Below are 22,572 nucleotides of genomic sequence, written 5' to 3' on the forward strand. Positions count from 1 at the left end.
AAAATATTGCCCGTATAGAAATATTATTTCTAACAATAATGATAACCTTAAAATATGCTTAACATTATTTTGAAAGTTAAAGTGTTTGAAACATATGAAATAGATAGTTAACAAAATTTTACGTTTATGAAAAATTGCTATTATTGTTGAAAAATGTTGCAAAAAATGTTGCATTATATACTTTACTTTATATACTTTACGTAAACATTAATAACATGCATTTATACTTAAATAAATAGCATTCATTCTCATTCGTTGCATTCATTCGTACTTAAGATTAAAGTGAATATGAAATATCTCCTCCCACACTTAATTTGGACCATGTCCTCATTGGTGCAAAAATTGATAAAACATGAAAAATAGTACGAAATAAACCATACGAATTAGAATTGAAAAATATAGTACGATAACATTCAAACAGAATAATAAAAATAATTGTACCAAACATAATTAAAAATATTGTACCAAACCGAATAAAACAAAATAACGAAAATGAGGTAAAAGATAGAAAGGATAAAACCTATCAAGGTGAACTCGGTGGAGAAGGCATAGTCTCAACTCCTTGGCGTCGGAATAAAGATAGCAACCGGCGACGAGTAGATGTGTGCTCACGTCTCAATGTAGTGATATTGGCATCCACCGTGTTTATCCTCGAACTCATTTCGATATTGTTGGCAATGACTTTATCTAACCGCAAATTCATTTGACGGTTATTCGCATTCATTTGTGTCAAAACACGTTGCCATCCAACTAGCTCTTCAACATTTGGTTCCACATTTGCTTGCTCTTGATCATGAACATCAACATTCTCCGCCGCCTCCTCTTCATCAAAGTCCTCATCATCTTCTTCATCATCATCTTCTGCACCTAAACCTTGTGAACTTAAAGCGTTTCGGTGTCGAGAAAAGGCATGTCGATGAATTCTATCTTGCTATTAGAAAAACGGAGATATTTACGTCCTTCGGCCTCCGTTGCAATATCAAACGGTGCTCCATATTGAACTCGTAATCTATTGACCTCGGTTGCTTTGGTTTTGTTAGCAACTGTCTTTTGTCTAGGCATTTTTGTTTGTGAAATTTGGTGAAAGAGGTGAAGAAATTTGAAAGAATGAAAGGAAGAGTAAAAGATAATGGTGGTGATTTAGGGAAGAAGAAGATGAATAGGGTAAAGATTTATGGGGAAGGTGAGTGAATCTTTGTGTTGGGAAGAGTAAAAGATGAGTGATTGGTGAAAATAGAGGTGATATAAATAGGTGTAAGTAATAGGTATTGATCAGGATAGAGTAATAGGTAATGAATTAGAGTAGGAATAGTATTAAATGCAAAAAAAACCATCCAAATCCCGTCACATCAGCCGCAAGTCGCGACTGAGATTTTCAAAATCTCAGTCGCGACAGCAAGCTTGCAAAGGGGGCGAATATTTCCTGAAAGTTGCTCTTTTGCTGTCTCAACTGAGATTTCAGAATCTCAACTGAGATTCTGGAATTTCTGGGTAAAAATTGGACTGTTTTTGACAATTTGAACATGACTAATTCAATTCCTCTTGTAATTAAGTGACATTAATGCTATGTATTAATTCCTGAAACTGAGATAAACAAAACTGAAACATTAAATTAAAGGAAAACCAAAGGTTGTTCCTTAATTAAAAGAAATGAATTAAAGAATTAATGCACTTTATTAATCATAATGAAAGGAAATACAATAAAACACCTTATTACATATGTACAGGAAAAACATCTATGTATTAAAACATCAATCATATGCTCACTATTTACAAACAAACAACAGAAAATCAAATAGTATCCTTATGAATCGGAATACGACGTACAGTGGCCCGGTCAATCTTCGCTTGAATGAAAATTTCTCTTTCTGTAGGAGAAAGAAATTTTGGACCAGAACTAAATTCCCCCTTTACAAGTCCCTCATTTTCCAGAAACTCGTAATTCATTATGGGAAATGGTTCCTTATCAGTCCAAGGAACAGAAACTGATCCCTTGGAACCTAGAATGATTCCATATATAATATTCCCAAACCCAATTGTCCGACTCTTCGAACAGGAAGCAGCAACTAATCCCTCCATCAAAATTTTCGAGGAATTAACTGTGTTACCTTGGAAAATATTACCTAGCACATATAAATCAGTATCCTGGACAACACTGCTTCTGACTCGACCAAATAAACCATGACAGAGAAATTTGTGCAAAAACATCATGGAGTTAGAATTTATTGATTTGTTGTAGGCAAGACGTGGATTGAATCTCCAAAATCCCGTCAACATCCTCCATATATCTGTAGAAGTCATATCTCTGCCAGGATGATGCGGAGTGGTATCCCGTGGCGGAAAACCAAACCAAGAATGAAGTTCATGGTATCCAAAAGTGAACATCTTACCCTCACATCGAAAACGGAGACGAACACGCCTCTTATTGACGAAACGAACGGTAGACAGAAACTCTAGAACCCAATTCCCAATTATAGGAAACTTCATTGATACAAACTTGGTCCATCCTAAGTTTGTCAGATAGCGATTCATATCATCGCTGATCCCGAGTTCTTCGTTCAGGAACTCGTCCAGATACAACATGCCACAGAATTGTGCATATCTAAACTGCAAATAACGTTTCCCCTCATCATGATTGTAGATTGGAAACTATGCTCCATAGCGATAAGAGATATCAACTCTCTTGCTTCGAGCAGAAGTGTTCTTCCTAACATTTTTCAGAGCATTCGGTCATGTTTATGAAATAAAATTGTGTCTGTAGGATTTAGAATTGAAGAAAGAAATTCAGAAATCTGAAAGAGATGAAATGAAATGGAAGAATTCTGAACCTACAGGAATATATAGGTTACATAAGTGAGAGGTTGTGTTTGTTTAAGAATAAAAGATGTCAAAATGATACCTTTTGGATTTAACTGACAAAATTTTTTGAAATCAGATGTCTGTAATCTCTTACAGTTACATCAAAATATTAAAATACAGAAAATCTCAACTGAGATTTCCGGAATCTCAACTGAGATTTTCCAAATCCTGAAACATGGAGAATCTCAACTGAGATTTCGAGATATATATTTTTAAAAACCACTTAACACATAATGAAAATTTTCATAACATGACTAGATTAGAATTTTAATTTTACAAAACTTATTTGTACACAAATAAAAAATTAAATTAAATAAAAATAAAAATAAAAACAAATTAACCTAAAAATTAAAAAGAAAGAAAAATAAAAATTATGAACATATAGTAAGAAAAACTAAAAATTAAAAATATGAAAACTAAATAAATTAATTTTCATAGAATTCGTCCACGAATTCAATTGCTTGAATTGGAGCTCATTCGTAATAAATTTTGCATCGATTACCGTTAACCTTAAATCGATCGCCTTTGGAATTTTCTAATTCTAAAGCTCCATAATCAAACATTTTTATTAACCACAAACGGTCCATTCCATCTAGACCTGAGCTTACCTGGGAATAATTTCAAGCATGAATAAAAGAAAGTAGAACTGTATCCCAAACTCTGAAATTATTATTATTTTTTTTTTCTTTTTTTTTCTTTTTTAAGCATTTTTTTAAGCGCTTTCTTTTTTAGCATTTTCTCAATTTAAGGATCTAATGATTTCGGTTGAATGTCCGAACTTCTGGTTCTGGCCACGAACAAAAACTACGCACGTTAACTGAAACTTTCAAAACTATTGTAAAAATCAACAATTCCTTCCTGGGGGATAAGATAATTTCAAGGACTGTATTCATCACTCCACGTTCTGATGTATCTGTCTGAGAAAAAATTTCATGGTGATTTCTTAGAGAGATAAATGTAGGTGTTTAAGGAAATGGTATGATAAAAGAAGAAATTATTTAGATGTAATGTAGGATTTGAATAATTTTTTACAAAGAGATGTGATATTTTGGTGAAGGGTTAGTGTATAGAAAAGAGGTAAATGTGTTTGGGAAGAGGTAAATTTTCTGGAAAAATCATCTGTCACGTCTGACATCCTATTTCATAAAATTTTCTTTCCCTTCTGATGTATCTGCGAGGCGAATTTCTTTTCTGTAAACTCCTTCTGTGAATTTCATTGATAATCAAATCTCCAGGTTATCTTTGAAAAAACTTGAATTTTTTATCTGCAAACATCTAAATGCAAACGTTAAATAACAACGAGGATTTAGTCCTAGTGACCATCCTCAATAAATAAAATAAAACTAGAAAATAAATAAATACATATACTATAAACCAAGGTTCGAAATAAAACACGAAAAACATAAATTTTTGTTAAAAATTTGGCGTTTCCCGGCAACGGCGCCAAAAACTTGTTGAGCGATTTCCGCAAGTGCACGGTATACGCTTGTAGTAATAAAAGATATCGAACCCACAGGGAACGCTTTTTAACTAAAACTTATTTAATTCAGTTTTATTCACGTCTTTAGGTTTAACTAAAGAAAATCGTTTAATTGATTGAATTGGTTCGGATAAATTAGGATTAGATAAGAATATTATATTGAATTTAGAGAACAATTCCGTCTTGAGATTTTGATTACAAGACAGATACTTCCATAACTAGAATAAATAGAAGGTATAAAACTTATTTTCATTAAGCGAAAATCAACTATAACTTTGGTAGGATTATGGACATGTAATAATATAGGAATTTATTCAATTAAAATGGCTTTGAACCGTAGAAATCTCTCTGGATCGGAGCAGATTTCTACCTTAATCAAATTAGTATTTTATATCCGATAAGCCGCGCTGGCGATCATATCATCCGTAAAAACTAATTCTTTCAAGTGTTCAACAAAGTTCTTATATGAATAAGATGGTATAAAACGTTTTAATAAAAACACCAATTTATCACTTTGAAAATCATTTTGTCAGAACAATATCAAAATAACAACAGGAAGAATGTATTGAATAAAATAAATATATCATTAATGAAATGTGAATCTTCACAAGTTAACAGAGAAGTAGAAACATGGAAAGCATTGTGACGAAAACTTTGAGATCCGGGTTGTCAATCTTTCCCTCAAACTTCGTAGGTTTGTCAGACCCTTTTGCGCTTCAGCCGTTAGTTCTTCTCGCTGAATCTTCGGAATAGGGACCGATCAGTCCACTACCAGAATGAAAACTTGTCTCTGATCTACCTTTGAAACTAAACTAATATTACTGTGTTTATAACTAATCTAATAACAACTTGTGTACAGCAAGTTTGTTTATACAGAAATGTAAACTAATCTGACTCATTTCTGAGTCAGAGTTTCTTCAACATAACAACTCTCATAACCCTTAATCCATCTAATCCAACATTGATTTCTTGAAATAGATCACTTATTTATAGTTGGTGAAGGGTTGTAATTGAAGGGTCGTGTCCGCTGGTGAAGGGTCGCTTTTATCCAAACGAACAGACGCGTTTCTTGGATTTAAACATGTGAAAACTGTGCAGAATTCTTCGCTGTCTCATATGAGATTCTGAAAATCTCAGTCGCGACAAGGGGTGCAGGGGCGAGTTGAAGACTTCGAAATTTTGGAGTTCGGCTTTCGTATGTCGCGACTAAGATTATGAAAATCTCAGTCGCGACAGGGACTTGTCTCCCTGTCTTTCGACTGTTTCTTGTCCTCCTTGAGCGTTCTTCTGACTGATACGTATTCTTGGCACGTTTTTTTAGGTTTTTCCTCCATTTTAGCTCCTATTTGGATTTAACCAAATAATTAAGTAACTTGCATCAAAGAAGTAAATAAAGACGTAAAAGTATTCAAAATGAATATATTTAGCACGATTTCAATGTAAATTTAACGTATTTATATATGATATTTTAGGTATATTTTGGGCTTAACAACCCATAAAAGTCAATAAATCTATAATATCATTCAATTTTCTTATTTGACCTATAAACACTCAATTTGATCCTTATATAAAGTTAAACCATAATCACACAAACTTCAACTAAAAATAACTTCTATTAACAATATATATATATATAATACAGAATTTCAATTATCAACATATATATCCTCTTATATCATATTTATCTCTTAATTTCCTACCTCAAACTGTGCTTAAGATCAGAAAAATTTGTCCTCAAAATTCATATCTTAATTATTTCCTCAAACACTATTTAAGCTTACCAAATTTTCATATTTAATCATCAAATCATGAACTCTAATATATTCTCCCACTTTACTTCTCATTGATCACTAACACCGGTATCTCTCTAAACATCATTTATATAACTCTCAATAATTCTAAACTTCAATCTGATAAAGTTCAACAATAGATCTGCACTTTGAATTCAAATATCATTTATTCAAATTAATATTCCATAACTTGTTAAACTCCTATCATAATCTCCAATTTATAATCAACCTCCAAGACAATTAATTGAAATCTCCACATTTTCGGTTTCTTAATCACATATATATTAACTTCAAAACTCATCATATCATTTCAAAGTCTCCTAACCTTACTTCACATCTGAGATGCATATATTTTTAAGTTAACTATTAAACTCTCAAATATCAATTCCAAGTCATACTAAGGAGAAAAATCAAAACAAAAACCAAATTCTGGTTTAAAGCCAAAATGATCTACATATTCCGTTTATAGCCTAATTTCTTCATACGGAGTCTGAATAAGACGATTAAGAAACCCCTGGAAACGTAAGATAAAAATAAAGAACTTTCATTTAGGACTCCATGACAGATTCGGCCTATATCTGGTCGAAAAATGTATCACAAAATTCAGGTACGAATCTGATTTTCCAGCAGCTATCACCAAATATTCATATTCCTCAATTACTATCAATTATTTCTTAGGTATTACTAAATATCGATATTCCTCAATTACTATCAATCTTAGGTCCGAAGAATTTAACCTAGAGCTCTGATACCAAACTGTCACACCCGACCCTAGACGGCCTCAATCGGCATCGGGCGTGAAATAAAAAGATCACAATCAATACTTAGGAGTCTCCAAATTATTCAAATATCATAAATTTCAAACTTTTCAAGTATTCCTCTTAGATATATATTCTGAATAAATCAATATTCTTACTACACTAGTCATTCAAGAACCTCAACATATTTACCAACTCCATTACATTACAATTGAAATACTAAGGTTCTAATAATAATTCTAACAATAAGTAACAACTTCCAATCCTCGCCTAATCGGTTGGTAATCTTCTCTATACTTGTACTTTTTCACCTAAAAACATTAAAACATTTAAAAACGTGAGACAGAAATCTCAGTAAGAAACTATCAGCTATAAAAACCCAACTTTACTTAACATAGCTATATATATACATTTGTAAATGAGTTTAATCAAAACCTTATAAAATATACTCAAACTTAAGTTTATAAGATAGTCATCAAAACCTTATAAAATATTCTCAAAACTTAAGTTCATAAAATAAAATTTGTGTATGTGTATCCATCATCGAATTCCACCCGTGTAGATCATAACATCAATCATAACAATATCGAGATATCCCATTTATATCTCGTTCCTTGCCTAACAGTTAAGACTACCAGCCGTGCACTCTGGCCATACCGCCATTAGGTATGGTCTTACAACTTACAACTCCTACCCCGGGCAATCTTAGATGGACAAAACCATTTTATCTGTCAAAATATCACAACTCATAAAAATCATATTTGGACTTCAATCCAAAATAATAACAACAATAACCGCAACATATTTCTCAATCCAAAAACAATTCGTAAGAAATCATCAAATTCATTTTATTCACTATATATATACATTGAAACCAAAAACATGTATGTATATATGTAAATCAACCAAATTAAGCCTTAAATCAACATAATCAAGTAAAATCTGAAATTCACATAGAAGCATAGTCAATAGCTTTATTTGAACCATAATTTCACAATAAAAAGCAAAATCGTGAAAAATCTCAATTTTACAAAATTCCTGCATAACCTTAAAATATCACTGTCTGAAAATTCTATGATTATATATATTTATATACATAAAACTCAAAATATAGTTGATAGTTACTTACCCTGGTCTCTAATTGAGGAAAACACACACGTTCAATTCTCCTCTAAATTATGTCTAAGACGTTTCCCTCCAAACACTGCCGAAACTTAAAAACTCTTCGGTTAGGACTTAGATCTATACATAAGGATGCTATGGTTCCAATTTCGAGTGATTCGGATGGTCGAATCTCCGTAAATCAAAGAAACGGTGGAGAAACTGTTCAGAGAAATTGATGATAATGATCACCGCATAAGATCTGATATATATATATATATATATATATATATATATATATATATATACATATATATATATATCAAAATTGACAAATATCACGTTTGATCCTCCATCTTTCTATAATCTTTTAAAAATTATCCTAACTTTTAATTTACACATAAAAACATCAAGTTAACTCCAAACTTTTCCCATAGCACCAAATTAACTTCACACATCTAATAATTATAATATAATAAATTTTAGAAATTTAGACACGAACGTGATAGGGTATGTACTTGATACATCGATACCCCCTACCCCGGCTGATGATGCTCCCATCGAAGAGATCGATGCTTGCCAGAAGCATAAGGCTGATGACGATCACGCGTGATGCATCATGCTTGCATCGATGACACCGGAATTGCAAAGGCAATATGAGGAGATGGATGCCTATTCCACCATCGTGCACCTGAAAGAGTTGTTTGGAAAACAAACTCGGTACGAACGCTACAAGATATCAAAACTGTTATATCGTTGCAGGATGCAAGAGGGCACATCTGTGATGACACATTGTGTCAAGATGATAGGATATATTACCAAGCTTTCTAGTATTGGATTCGCGATGGATCATGAGCTAAGTGTGGACTTACTCCTTCAATCCCTCCCAGAGAGTTATTCACAGTTCATAATGAACTACCAGATGAATGACTTGCAAACTTCTCTTGAAGAGCTTGCAAACATGCTCAAGACAGTTGAGCCCAATATGAAGAAAGACAAGGCAATACCGGCTCTTATCATAGAGGGATCAAAGAAGAGGAAAGGGAATTTTCCCAATCCTAAATATCCCAAGAAAGGCAAGAGGGCCATGCCCACTAAGGGGAAGCAGGTGAAGAAGCCCAAAGGAGAGTGCCACTTTTGTGGTAAAGACGGGCATTGGAGAAGAAATTGCAAGGAGTACCTAGCATCCCTAAAGAAGGGAAAAGACGGTGCTTCAACATCTGGTATGTTCTATATTAAAATAAATACAATTTCACAGTCTGAATCTTGGGTATTAGATACTGGATGTGGATCTCATATTTGTATGAATATGCAGGGACTAAAACGGACTAAGGAATTGAAGAAGGGAAGCATAAACTTGCGAGTGGGAAATGGAGCAAGAGTTGCCGCGCTCGTTGTTGGAGATTATGCTTTGAGTTTGCCTTTTGGGCTTGTAATAGAATTAAGGAACTGTTTGTATCTTCCAAAAATGTCCAGAAACATTATTTCTATTAGCTGTCTTGTTGATGACGGCTTTCATATTTCAATAAAGAACAAACATTGCGAGTTTTATAAAGATGGGATTTTCTATTTTTTAGGAATATCACTAAATGGGATTTATGTGTTAGATGACAAAATTTCTGTATTCGCAATTGATACCAAAAGACATAAGCTAGATAATTCGACTTACTTGTGGCATTGTCGTTTAAGCCATATAAACAAAAGATGCATGCTTAAGCTACATCAAGATGAGCTTATAGATTCAATTGATTGCGAATCATTGGAGACATGCGAAGCCTGTTTAAAAGGTAAAATGATAAAGACACCCTTTAGCAATAAAGGCGAGTGTGTATCAGACACTCTAGGATTAATACATTCAGATGTATGCGGTCCTATGTCAGTCCAAGCAAGAGGAGGATTCAGATACTTCATAAGCTTCATAGACGACCATACCAGATATGGTTATGTTTACTTAATGAAGCACAAGTCTGAAGCTTTTGAGAAATTCAAATGCTTCAAGAATGAAGTAGAAAATCAAATAGGAAAGAAAATAAAGATACTTCGATCCGATCGAGGTGGTGAATATCTTTCAGATGATTTTCTGAATTATCTAACTGAATGTGGGATATGCTCACAATGGACACCTCCTTATACACCACAACACAATGGTGTATCCGAAAGGAGGAACCATACCCTACTAGATATGGTACGATCTATGATGAGCATAACATTACTTCCAAAGACATTCTGGGGCTATGCCTTAGAAACTGCCCTCTTCACCCTAAATCGAGTACCAACTAAATCCGCTAGTTCCACACTATATGAACTGTTCATTGGTAGGAAACCTACTTTCTCATTTATGAGAATATGAGGTTGTTCAGCATTTGTAAAACGCATAGCATCAGATAAACTAGATTCCAAATCTGATAAATGTTTCTTCATAGGATACACTAAGGAAACTATGGGGTATTACTTCTATCATCCAGATGATCAGAAAGTAATAGTATCCAAGCACGCAACCTTCTTGGAGAAAGAGTTTCTCGAAGAAACCGAAAAGGGAAGCATGATTGAACTTGATGAAGTTCAAGAAGAAGAAACACCAGCTGAAACAACAGAGGCGGTTGAGGAACCCGAAGCAGTCCCATTAGATGAGACTCAAGTGCCACCACCTACTCGTAGATCACAAAGAGTTTGTGAACTCCCAAATAGATACAGTTTTCTAGTGGGAGATGATGATGAGGTTCCCGTGTTAGACAACGAACCCGAAAACTACGAAGAGGCTCTCACCAGTCCAGATTCTAAGGCATGGCTTGAGGCCATGAATTCTGAAATGGATTCTATGTACACTAACCAAGTGTGGACTTTGGTTGATCCACCCGAAGGGATAAAACCCATTGGGTGTAGGTGGATCTTCAAGAAGAAGACCGACATGGATGGAAAGGTGCTAACCTACAAAGCTAGGTTAGTAGCGAAAGGATATCGTCAGAAGCAATGAATTGATTATGACGAAACTTTCTCTCCTGTAGCCATGTCCAAATCAATCATAATAATGCTTGCTATTGCCGCTCACTACGATTACGAGATTTGGCAAATGGATGTGAAAATAGCTTTCCTAAACGGAAACCTGCTTGAGGATGTATATATGATGCAACCTGAAGGTTTCACATCAAAGGATGCAACCAAGGTTTGCAAACTTCAGAGATCCATTTATGGACTCAAGCAAGCATCTAGAAGCTGGAACAAGCGTTTTGATGAAACCATAAAAAAGTTTGGTTTCGAACAGAATTGCGAAGAAGCTTGCATTTACAAGAAAGCAAGTGGGAGCTCAGTTGCATTTCTCATATTATATGTGGACGATATATTACTAATGGGAAATGACATAGCTATACTACAGTCGGTAAAAGTATGGTTATCAGGTAACTTCTCCATGAAAGACCTTGGTGAAGCAGCTTATATACTAGGTATAAAGATCTACAGAGATAGATCAAGAAGACTGCTTGTGAAGGAAAATAGGCTAACGTATGGCAGCGGAAATATAAAATTTTAACCTATTTCCATAAACCCAAGATCCGTTAATCGTTATTTCATATAAAGAGGGATAAAAAGAAATACCTTTTAGAAGTTCTATCTACCGTTGCAAACGAAGTTCTATTTCGAAAATTGCATATAAGGGGGTATTTATATCCTCTTGTATCTAAACCCTAGTTAGATAGAATTAGGTTACTGAATAAGAATTTAATTCGGAATATAATTCTTATTTATTATCTATAATTATATCTTAAATATAAAGATAATATTAGTAACCTTATAGGATAATAATAAGAGTAATATAATCTAATTAAAACTCCTAACTTATTTATCCTTTAATTAATTTAATTTATAATCCTAATATAATTAGAATTGGTAAAATCAAATTAATTATTTATGTATTTTATATACATAAAATCGCCCCCTCATTAACTGGGCCTTATTGGGCTCAGTTGGGCTTCCATCAATTAATTAACACCTGTTTCTCTTTTGGGTTCCAAGTCTTATGTGTGACCCATTAGGTTCTTATTGCTTCTAGCCGTATGCAACTATTAAATTAATTTTCACAGAATTATATTTAATCTTTGCATAACGGAATGAGTACGCAAAACGTGATTGGCAAATCCGAAACATTCCCCCAGAGCTATAAGAAGACAGGTTGATTCTGTCGTTGACCTTTCCGTATTAGTTACAGTATAATTCGATCCTTTATCAACTACATCCTTGAACTGAATCTTATGACTATGGAAAATGTCAAGTCACATATAGCGAGACGTTTGTTTTACTTGTACAGGCCGAGTCAACTCTAATTAGATAGGTTAAGAGAAATCTGTATTTCAATCTTAAGCTATCACCTTGCAAGGATTTAGAGTCAAGTCTTCCACAAGCGATCCATGGACATATCTCCCATTTATCGGGAGTGATAAATGCTCAATCCAATGTATAACTATTCTGCAATTACTTTTGTGATACCCAACGTCTGCCGTTCACACCCCAGAGTCATCTCTATTAAGGTTCATGTTACAACAGGATCAAAGCGTCACATTCCGTAATCCAGAATTACTAATTAACATTCCTTTGAGCCTGAGGATTAATTATACCTATTAATACCAATGAGATAAACAGGTGACAAGGATGAATCTACCCATCCTGTTATCTCAAGTCGGGTCCCCAATCCTAATGAACTCCTTTTCATTGGATCCACGTAACTGTCCAGATATCTGTATATATGAAGCTTGTGAGATAAGCTCTTTATCTCGACAGAAGACATTGTTACATGCAAGTCTCAGCAGTGATATGTCAATCCTATTTCTAAACATATTACTTGACTTGGGGTGGTTTTAAGTTTATTAGTTTATTATAAAGTTTCGTCTCACTTCATGCTTGTATGAACACTTTATAATCACTTTAAACAAACTTACGGATTTCCTTTTATTAGACTTTATTTAGTTCTTAAAAGGGATTGCCTTTATATAGTTATGAAACCATATCTCATTAAAACAAATGATATAAAGAACACTTCATTTACATTAAGTTTGTATCCTAGAACAATTGTCTATAGGACACTAAAACCCCAACATACTCCCACTTGGACTAAAGCCAATTGTTTCTACAACTTATCCCAATAGAAATTAGATGATGATCATTTACTTTCTGGGTTAAGGGCTTTATCAACGGATCTGCAACGTTGTCCTCAGTAGGTACTCTTTCTATTCTCACATCTCCTCTTGCCACAATTTCTCTTACAATGTGGTATCGCTTTAGGTAATGCTTGGATGCATTATGAGACCGTGGTTCCTTTGCTTGCGCAATGGCTCCATTGTTATCATAGTACAGTGTAATAGGATTTACAATGTCAGGCACCACAGCAATTTCAGTAATGAACTTCTTAATCTAAACTGCTTCCTTTGTTGCTTCCGCAGCAGCGATATACTCTGACTCGGTCGTAGAGAAAGCTACGCTTCCTTGCTTGGAACTCTTCCAGCTGATCGCGCCCCCATTCAAGATAAACAGGTATCCTGATTGGGATTTAAAATCATTCTCATCTGTGAGATGACTGGCATCTGAAAATCCTTCTATTTTCAGATCCCCTTCTCCGTACACTAGGAACATGTCTTTAGTCCTTCTCAAGTACTTAAGAATGTTTTTTACGGCATTCCAATGCTCGTCTCCCGGATTACCTTGGTAACGACTCGTTATACTTAACGCGAACGCTACGTCAGGTCTAGTGCATAGCATAGCATACATAATCGAACCGATTGCGCTGGCGTACGGGACTACAGCCATGCGCTTCTTATCATCTTCGGTTTTAGGACATTGATGATTGTTTAACTTTACTCCATGTATCATGGGTAAGTTACCTCGTTTCGATTCAAGCATGCTAAACTGCTTTAGCACCTTTTCGATGTATGTAGCCTGTGAAAGACCAAGCAGTCTTCTTGATATATCTCTGTAGATCTTTATACCAAGTATATAAGCTGCTTCACCAATGTCTTTCATGGAGAAGTTACCTGATAACCATACTTTTACCGAATGTAGTAGAGCTATGTCATTTCCCATTAATAATATATTGTCCACATATAATATCAGAAATGCAACTAAGCTCCCACTTGCTTTCTTGTAAATACAAGCTTCTTCGCAATTTTGTTCGAAACCAAATTGTTTTATGGTTTCGTCAAAACGCTTGTTCCAGCTTCTTGATGCTTTCTTGAGTCCATAAATGGATCTCTGTAGTTTGCAAACCTTGTTTGCATCCTTTGATATGAAACCTTCAGGTTGCATCATATATACATCCTCAAGCAGGTTTCCATTTAGGAAAGCTGTTTTCACATCCATTTGCCAAATCTCGTAATCGTAGTGAGCGGTAATAGCAAGCATTATTCTGATTGATTTGGACATAGCCATAGGAGAGAAAGTTTCGTCGTAATCAATTCCTTGCTTCTGACGATATCCTTTCGCTACTAACCTAGCTTTGTAGGTGCTAACCTTTCCATCCATGTTAGTCTTCTTTTGAAGATCCACCTGCACCCAATGGGTTTTATCCCTTCGGGTGGATCAACCAAAGTCCATACTTGGTTGGCGTACATGGAATCCATCTCAGAATCTATGGCCTCGAGCCATGCTTTAGAATCTGGATTGGTAAGAGCCTCTTCGTAGTTTTCGGGTTCATCGTCTAACACGGGAACCTCATCATCATCTCCCACTAGAAAACCATATCTAATTGGGAGTTCACGAACTCTTTGTGATCTACGAATGGGTGGCACTTGAGTCTCATCTAATGGGACTGCTTCGGGTTCCTCAACCGCCTCTGTTGTTTCAGTCGGTGTTTCTTGTTCTTGAACTTCATCAAGTTCAATCATGCTTCCCTTTTCTGTTTCTTCGAGAAACTCTTTCTCTAAGAAGGTTGCGTTCTTGGATACTATTACTTTCTGATCATCTGGATGATAGAAGTAATATCCCATAGTTTCCTTAGGGTATCCAGTGAAGAAACATTTATCAGATTTAGAATCTAGTTTGTCGGACGCAATGCGTTTGACAAACGCTGAACAACCCCATACTCTCATGAATGAGAACACGGGTTTCCTACCAACGAACAATTCATATGGTGTGGAACTAGCGGATTTAGTTGGTACTCGATTTAGGGTGAAGAGGGCAGTTTCTAAGGCATAGCCCCAGAATGTCTTTGGAAGTAATGATATGCTTATCATGGATCGTACCATATCTAGTAAGGTACGGTTCCTCCTCTCGGATACACCATTGTGTTGTGGTGTATAGGGAGGTGTCCATTATGAGCATATCCCACATTCAGTTAGATAATTCAGAAAATCATCTGAAAGATATTCGCCACCTCGATCGGATTGAAGTATCTTCATTTTCTTTCCTAATTGATTTTCTACTTCATTCTTGAAGCATTTGAATTTCTCAAAGGCTTCGGACTTGTGCCTCATCAAGTAGATATAACCATATTGGGTATGGTCGTCTATGAAGCTTATGAAGTATCTGAATCCTCCTCTTGCTTGGACTGACATAGGACCGCATACATCGGAATGTATTAATCCTAGAGTGTTTGATACACGCTCACCTTTATTGCTAAAGGGTATCTTTGTCATTTTACCTTTTAAACATGCTTCGCATGTTTCCAATGATTCAGGATCAATTGAATTTATAAGCCCATCTTGATGTAGCTTAAGCATGCGTTTTTTGTTTATATGGCCTAAACGACAATGCCACAAGTAAGTTGAATTATCTAGCTTATGTCTTTTGGTATCAATTACGAAAACAGAAATTTTGTCATCTAGCACATAAATCCCATTTTGTGATATTCCTGAAAAATAGAAAATTCCATCTCTATAGAAATCGCAATGTTTGTCTTTTATTGAAATATGAAAACTGTCGTCAATAAGACGGCTAATAGAAATAATGTTACGAGAGATCTCTGGAACATACAAACAGTTCCCTAATTCTATTACAAGCCCAGAGGGCAAACTTAAAGCATAATCTCCAATGGCGAGGGCGGCAACTCTTGCTCCATTTCCTACTCGCAAGTTTATGCTTCCTTTCTTCAGTTCCTTAGTCCAATTTAGTTCCTGCATATTTGTACAAATATGAGATCCACATCCGGTATCAAGTACCCAAGATTCAGACTGTGAAACTGTATTTATTTCAACATAAAACATACCAGATGTTGAAGCACCGCCCTTTCCCTTCTTGAGGGAGGCTAGGTACTCTTTGCAGTTCCTTCTCCAATGCCCGTCTTTACCACAGAAGTGGCACTCTCCTTTGGGCTTCTTCACTTCCTTTCCCTTAGCTCTAGTGGGCATGGCTCCCTTGCCTTTCTTGGGATATTTAGGATTGGGAAAATTCCCCTTCCTCTTCTTTGATCCCTCTATGACAAGAGCCGGTATTGCCTTGTCTTTCTTCATATTGGGCTCAACTGACTTGAGCATATTTGCAAGCTCTTCAAGAGAGGTTTGCAAGTCATTCATCTGGTAGTTCATGATGAACTGTGAATAACTCTCTAGGAGGGATTGAAGAATTAAGTCTATGTTTAGTTCGTTATCCATCGCGAATCCAATACTAGAAAGCTTGGTAATATAGCCAATCATCTTGACACAATGTGTCATCACAGATGTGCCCTCTTGCATCCTGCAATGATATAGCAACTTGGATATCTCGTAGCGTTCGCACCTAGTCTGTTTCCCAAACAGTTCCTTTAGGTGCATGATGAATGAATAGGCATCCATTTCCTCATGTTGCCTTTGCAATTCTGGTGTCATTGATGCAAGTATGATGCATCCCGCATGATCGTCATCAGCTTTGTGTTTCTGGTAAGCATCAATTTCTTCGATGGGAGCATCATCAGCAGGGATAGGGGGTATCGATGTATCAAGTACATACCCTATCTTATCGAACTTCAAAACAATTTTGAGGTTACGAAACCATTCGGTGAAGTTTGAACCGTTCAACTTGTTATCAGTAAGAATGTTTTGCAGATTGGTTTTAGTCATGATTTTAAGAGTGTTTTAATTTAAACCTGAGAGTGAGAAAGAGTAAACGTACGTTATTCATTTGCTTTAAAATACATCAATCTAAAATTATAGGCCTTTTAGTTTATTTTAGATTGCTCCCACTATTTTGCCAAATTAATAGCCCTCCATATTAATTCGAAGAATTTCACAAATCCTTGAGTTTACTCAACAAGCTAGTCTCATTTGTTAGGTAGATTCATGTAATCAATCACATCTTTGATATGATTCCTAGGTTATTGGGTTACTAACCACATTAGTAACTTAATATGTTATTCATATTAATCCCAACCATATTGCCCATTAGTTTATGAAAACATGAGTTTACTCATCCAATTATCATAATCTAATTTAAGTATTACCCCATATTCATGAAAAGATTATTTTCAATAATTCAGGTGTTATCATAAGACCCCGAGCTTGAGTTTACTCAACAACCCAAAGGCCCCCAGTACTGCCGGCTGAATTATAATATTAGGGAGGGGCAACCGATTTTAATAACTTACTTATTTACTTAACTTTTAATTAGTGAGGGATTTTTATTTTAAGTCTCATAATCTAACTTAGTCTTGATTTGCTTTAACATACATCAGAAACATACATTGGTGTTATGGACATATTATCTAAATTATTCCGTCGAGCCAGAGACGGAATAAAAGGCCTAACTATTACATATTTCTCTTTAGGTCCTCCGTCTTCTCCATGGCGCCTTGAAATTACATATTAATTTCTATACTACTAAAGAAAACTTCAATTAACTTGAAGGGAATTAGATGAGAGGAGAAATTACAATAGATAGTAGAAAGGCAGGACACGCAGGCCCTATTTCAAAAATACCAAAAGACTAAAAGAGGGTCCAAATATGTCCATAACTCCAAACATGCATAGACTCAATTAAATAAATTTAATTGGTTGATTACATAAGTACTTTATGTAATATTTAGGTTAATCACATTAACACATCAAATTAACTTTCATCCAATTTTAATTCTAACAGTTTCGTATCTTCTATATTAACCTTTTAGATTAATACAACTATACAAAACTTAATTATGCATGTCCCAATTATTTTGATTTCAATTCATTTAATACTTTTGATTTACAAATAGGTAAAACAAACTTTTAAATAAATTTTCATTCGATAATCAAAACAGAAAACTATTAATTTATGAAACATATATATACATAAATATATTTAAAACTAATTTTAAAACGATTTAAAATTAAGTGGGTCTCAGGCCGGGCCTGAGAACGCGGCTGCTGCCGTATGGCAGCAGCCCTAGCGCGTCTGGCCAGCCGCTGCCTTGCGGCAGCGACAGCGGCAGCCAGACGCCGCGCGGTTGCTACCGCGAGGTAGCAACCGTGCAACAGCAGCCGGGTCGCGCCGTGAGGCGCGACCCGAGCTGCTGTCCAATTTTTTTTTTAAATAATTATATATATATCAGTTTCAAAACGGTTTTAAAACGATTTTCAGAAAGTAAGATAACCTATTATAGATTTCCGGTTTTATCTTTAGAATCAATAAAACTAACTTTTATCAATCTAACTATAAAACTAATAGATTTTGTTATAATGATTATCAACCAAAATTATTAGGGAACATATGCACAATTTATTTTAATTAACAATTAATTAAAACTTATTTATCTTTAGAACTTAATTAATCAATACAATTTTGTTAATTAACCTAACTATAAACATTTATTCAATCTGATTGAAAAACTTCTAAATTTTCATATATGAAATAACGGATTTAACGCAGGCTCTGATACGACCGAAGGAAAATAGGCTAACGTATGGTAGCGGAAATATAAAATTTTAACCTATTTCCATAAACCCAAGATCCGTTAATCGTTATTTCATATAAAGAGGGATAGAAAGAAATACCTTTTAGAAGTTCTATCTACCGTTGCAAACGAAGTGCCCACAACTCTTACTTTGAGTTCCCGAGCACAAAACAAAACAATCGAAGATCAAGTTAGAATTCAACCGTTTATAACAACCAAAATAGATTGTCTCTAATTAATCAACACAAGATCAAAGATAAAGAGAAAGAGATGAAAATCAATTGAACGGAAGGAAGCGGTAGATAATCTCGTCCTTATGGTGTGGGTCGAAATTCTCTCTCCCGGCTTGCTTAGTGTATTTCGAAAATTGCATATAAGGGGGTATTTATATCCTCTTGTATCTAAACCCTAGTTAGATAGAATTAGGTTACTGAATAAGAATTTAATTCGGAATATAATTCTTATTTATTATCTATAATTATATCTTAAATATAAAGATAATATTAGTAACCTTGTAGGATAATAATAGGAGTAATATAATCTAATTAAAACTCCTAACTTATTTATCCTTTAATTAATTTAATTCATAATCCTAATCTAATTAGAATTGATAAAATCAAATTAATTATTTATGTATTTTATATACATAAAATCACCCCCTTATTAACTGGGCCTTATTGGGCTCAGTTGGGCTTCCATCAATTAATTAACATCTGTTTCTCTTTTGGGTTCCAATTCTTATGTGTGACCTATTAGGTTCTTAATGCTTCTAGCCGTATGCAACTATTAAATTAATTTTCACAGAATTATATTTAATCTTTGCATAACGGAATGAGTACGCAAAATGTGATTGGCAAATCCGAAACATTCCCCCAGAGCTATAAGAAGACAGGCTGATTCTGTCGTTGACCTTTCCGTATTAGTTATAGTATAATTCGATCCTTTATCAACTACATCCTTGAACTGAATCTTATGACTATGGATAATGTCAAGTCACATATAGCGAGACGTTCGTTTTACTTATACAGGCTGAGTCAAGTCCAATTAGATAGGTTAAGAGAAATCGGTATTTCAATCTTAAGCTATCACCTTGCAAGGATTTAGAGTCAAGTCTTTCACAAGCGATCCATGGACATATCTCCCATTTATCGGGAGTGATAAATGCTCAATCCAATGTATAATTATCCTGCAATTACTTCCTGTAATACCCAACGTCTGCCGTTCACACCCCAGAGTCATCTCTGTTAAGGATCGTGTTACAACAGGATCAAAGCGTCACATTCCGTAATCCAGAATTACTAATTAACATTCCTTTGAGTTTGAGGATTACTTATACCTATTAATACCAATGAGATAAACAAGTGACAAAGATGAATCTACTCATCATGTTATCTCAAGTCGGGTCCCCAATCCTAATGAACTCCTTTTCATTGGATCCACGTAACTGTCCAGATATCTGTATATATGAAGCTTGTGAGATCAGCTTTCTGTCGCGACAGAAGACATTGTTACATGCAAGTCTCAGTAGTGATATGTCAATCTTAAACATATTACTTGACTTGGGGTGGTTTTAAGTTTATTATAAAGTTTCGTCTCACTTCATGCTTGTATGAACCACTACAACAAATTGTCACTTGTGCCACGGTTAAAATCGTGGCACAAATTTAAAATTTCCGTGGCTACACTACATAGCCACAGAAATTCTTCTGTGGCACAAGTGATTGTGGCTAAGTAGTTGCCACGGAAAAATAATGGTCGTGGCATAAATGAGTTCTTATGCCACGAGAATGTCCGTGGCTAATCACATCTTTTTGCCACGGGTAAACTCGTGGCAAGAATAAAATACATGTGGCAAGTAATAGCAACCCGTGGCAATCAACCCAACATAGCCACGAGCAAAACCGTGGCAAAAGTAAAATAATTATGGCTAGAAATCTTGTTTAGCCACGAGCATAACCGTGGCAAAATAGAACCTGTAGCTAGAATTTTGTTTAGCCACAAGCATAACTGTGGCAAAAATAGATTCACTATGGCTGTAATGATTTCCTAGCCACTAGCATGATCGTAGTAAACATAATCACTGGTAATTTATTTTAATTTATTATTATTATTATTATTATTATATGATCTTTTGAATGGATGAAGCTCATTAAAATCAATATGAAAGTGAACAAAGACTCAAATTTCAACCAATCTTCTCAAAAATAATATTTATTAATTAAACATGAATCTTTCTAGCTATCATCCATCAAATGAAAATCCCAACAGGAAAAGAAAATCTATCAAAAGTATCCAATAGAAAATTTTCCCCCCCATTAGTACCATACAAATAATAATAGAAGAAATCATAAGAAAAAATGAGATTCGCAGCAAGCTTCCAAAGATTGGAGTTACCCCACTTGTAGTTGAAGAAACCAAATGGTTTAATTCACCAACTGTTACAAAATCAACAATCAAAGTTAAGACAATATTTATATACATTAATATTACGAACGCAATTCAAGAACTTTTGCAGATGCCATCAAATCACTTGCAGGCTGACTAGTTAAATTTAACCACAGGTATTACACTAGATTAGAGTATATTTTAATTCCAAACAAGGTAGAATTAAAATATAACTCAGTTAAGTAAACAATAGGGAATCCGCCTCATTTAGAGATAAATGTAGATGCATTTACGATTAAAAAAAGTTACTTACTTTAAGATGAAGACTTATCACTTTCTAGATCCTCATTATTAGAGTAATGCAGCCCAACAACTTGCAATATTCGATTGAGCTTTTTCTCCCAAACTCGGTTGTTTGCAGCAATTTTTTTATCTACTTCATTCCTAGCTTCTTTAACTCCATTCTTGGCGTCCTCAGCCTCTTTTCTAGCATCCTCAGCATCTTTTCGTGCATCTAGAACTGCTTGTTCTGCGGTCTTTTGAATTTCAGCAACTTCTTGAACAAGATCCAACTGTGAAAGCTTCAGTTGAAAGTGCTTTGTAATGCTTCTACCTGGTCCATAAGCATGCAAATATCCATGAGTGTCTTTGCCAAGCACATCCATAAATATTTGTTCATCTGTTTTCTTCCACATAATGCAAGAATTCTTGCTGTTTCTGCTCCAATCCCCATTTGATGCTCCTAATTAGAATAATATGTAATTTAATTAATAAGTGAATCTGATTAATTAGACGGATAACAAACCTGTAGCGATGGCAGTTAAACTAGAAGCATCAACCCCTTGTGTCTCGTTCTGCAGTTGCACGAGCCGAGAATCCAGATGGCCCTTTCCACCCACAACTACTCATTTTGTTGAGAAAAAGAAGATGGCAAGCTCAAGTTTCAACCTGAACTAGCTGCAAGTATATGGAAGTCGATGATAGACATTAGACATTGTTCATTCTTTAACTCTATAATTACTTTTACGGTAGTTAAATCTTAGCATAGTTGTCCAACTAGAAGCATCCCAAAGGCAAACTGTACAATCTTTAGATGCTGATATTAGAATGGGTTGAAGGTCAATGTTGTTATAGATCCCCTAGGAAGAAGGAATCATGTAAATAATTACATCCTACTCGACCAAAAATGAAAATAAATTTCTCAATTGCTTGATACCAAAGGCAATTCTATCTATCAAATTATGTTAGCCTAATAATCTAGTAATGTGAAGGCATCCAGGGCAAGCAAGCTATCGTAATATATTCAGAATAAAAATAGGAAACATGTAGACATTATAAAAGTTAGAATAAGCACTAACATATGTTCAGAATTACAAAATT

This window comes from Euphorbia lathyris, chromosome 8 (assembly GCF_963576675.1).
Source record: "Euphorbia lathyris chromosome 8, ddEupLath1.1, whole genome shotgun sequence".
In the NCBI taxonomy this organism is placed as follows: domain Eukaryota; kingdom Viridiplantae; phylum Streptophyta; class Magnoliopsida; order Malpighiales; family Euphorbiaceae; genus Euphorbia; species Euphorbia lathyris.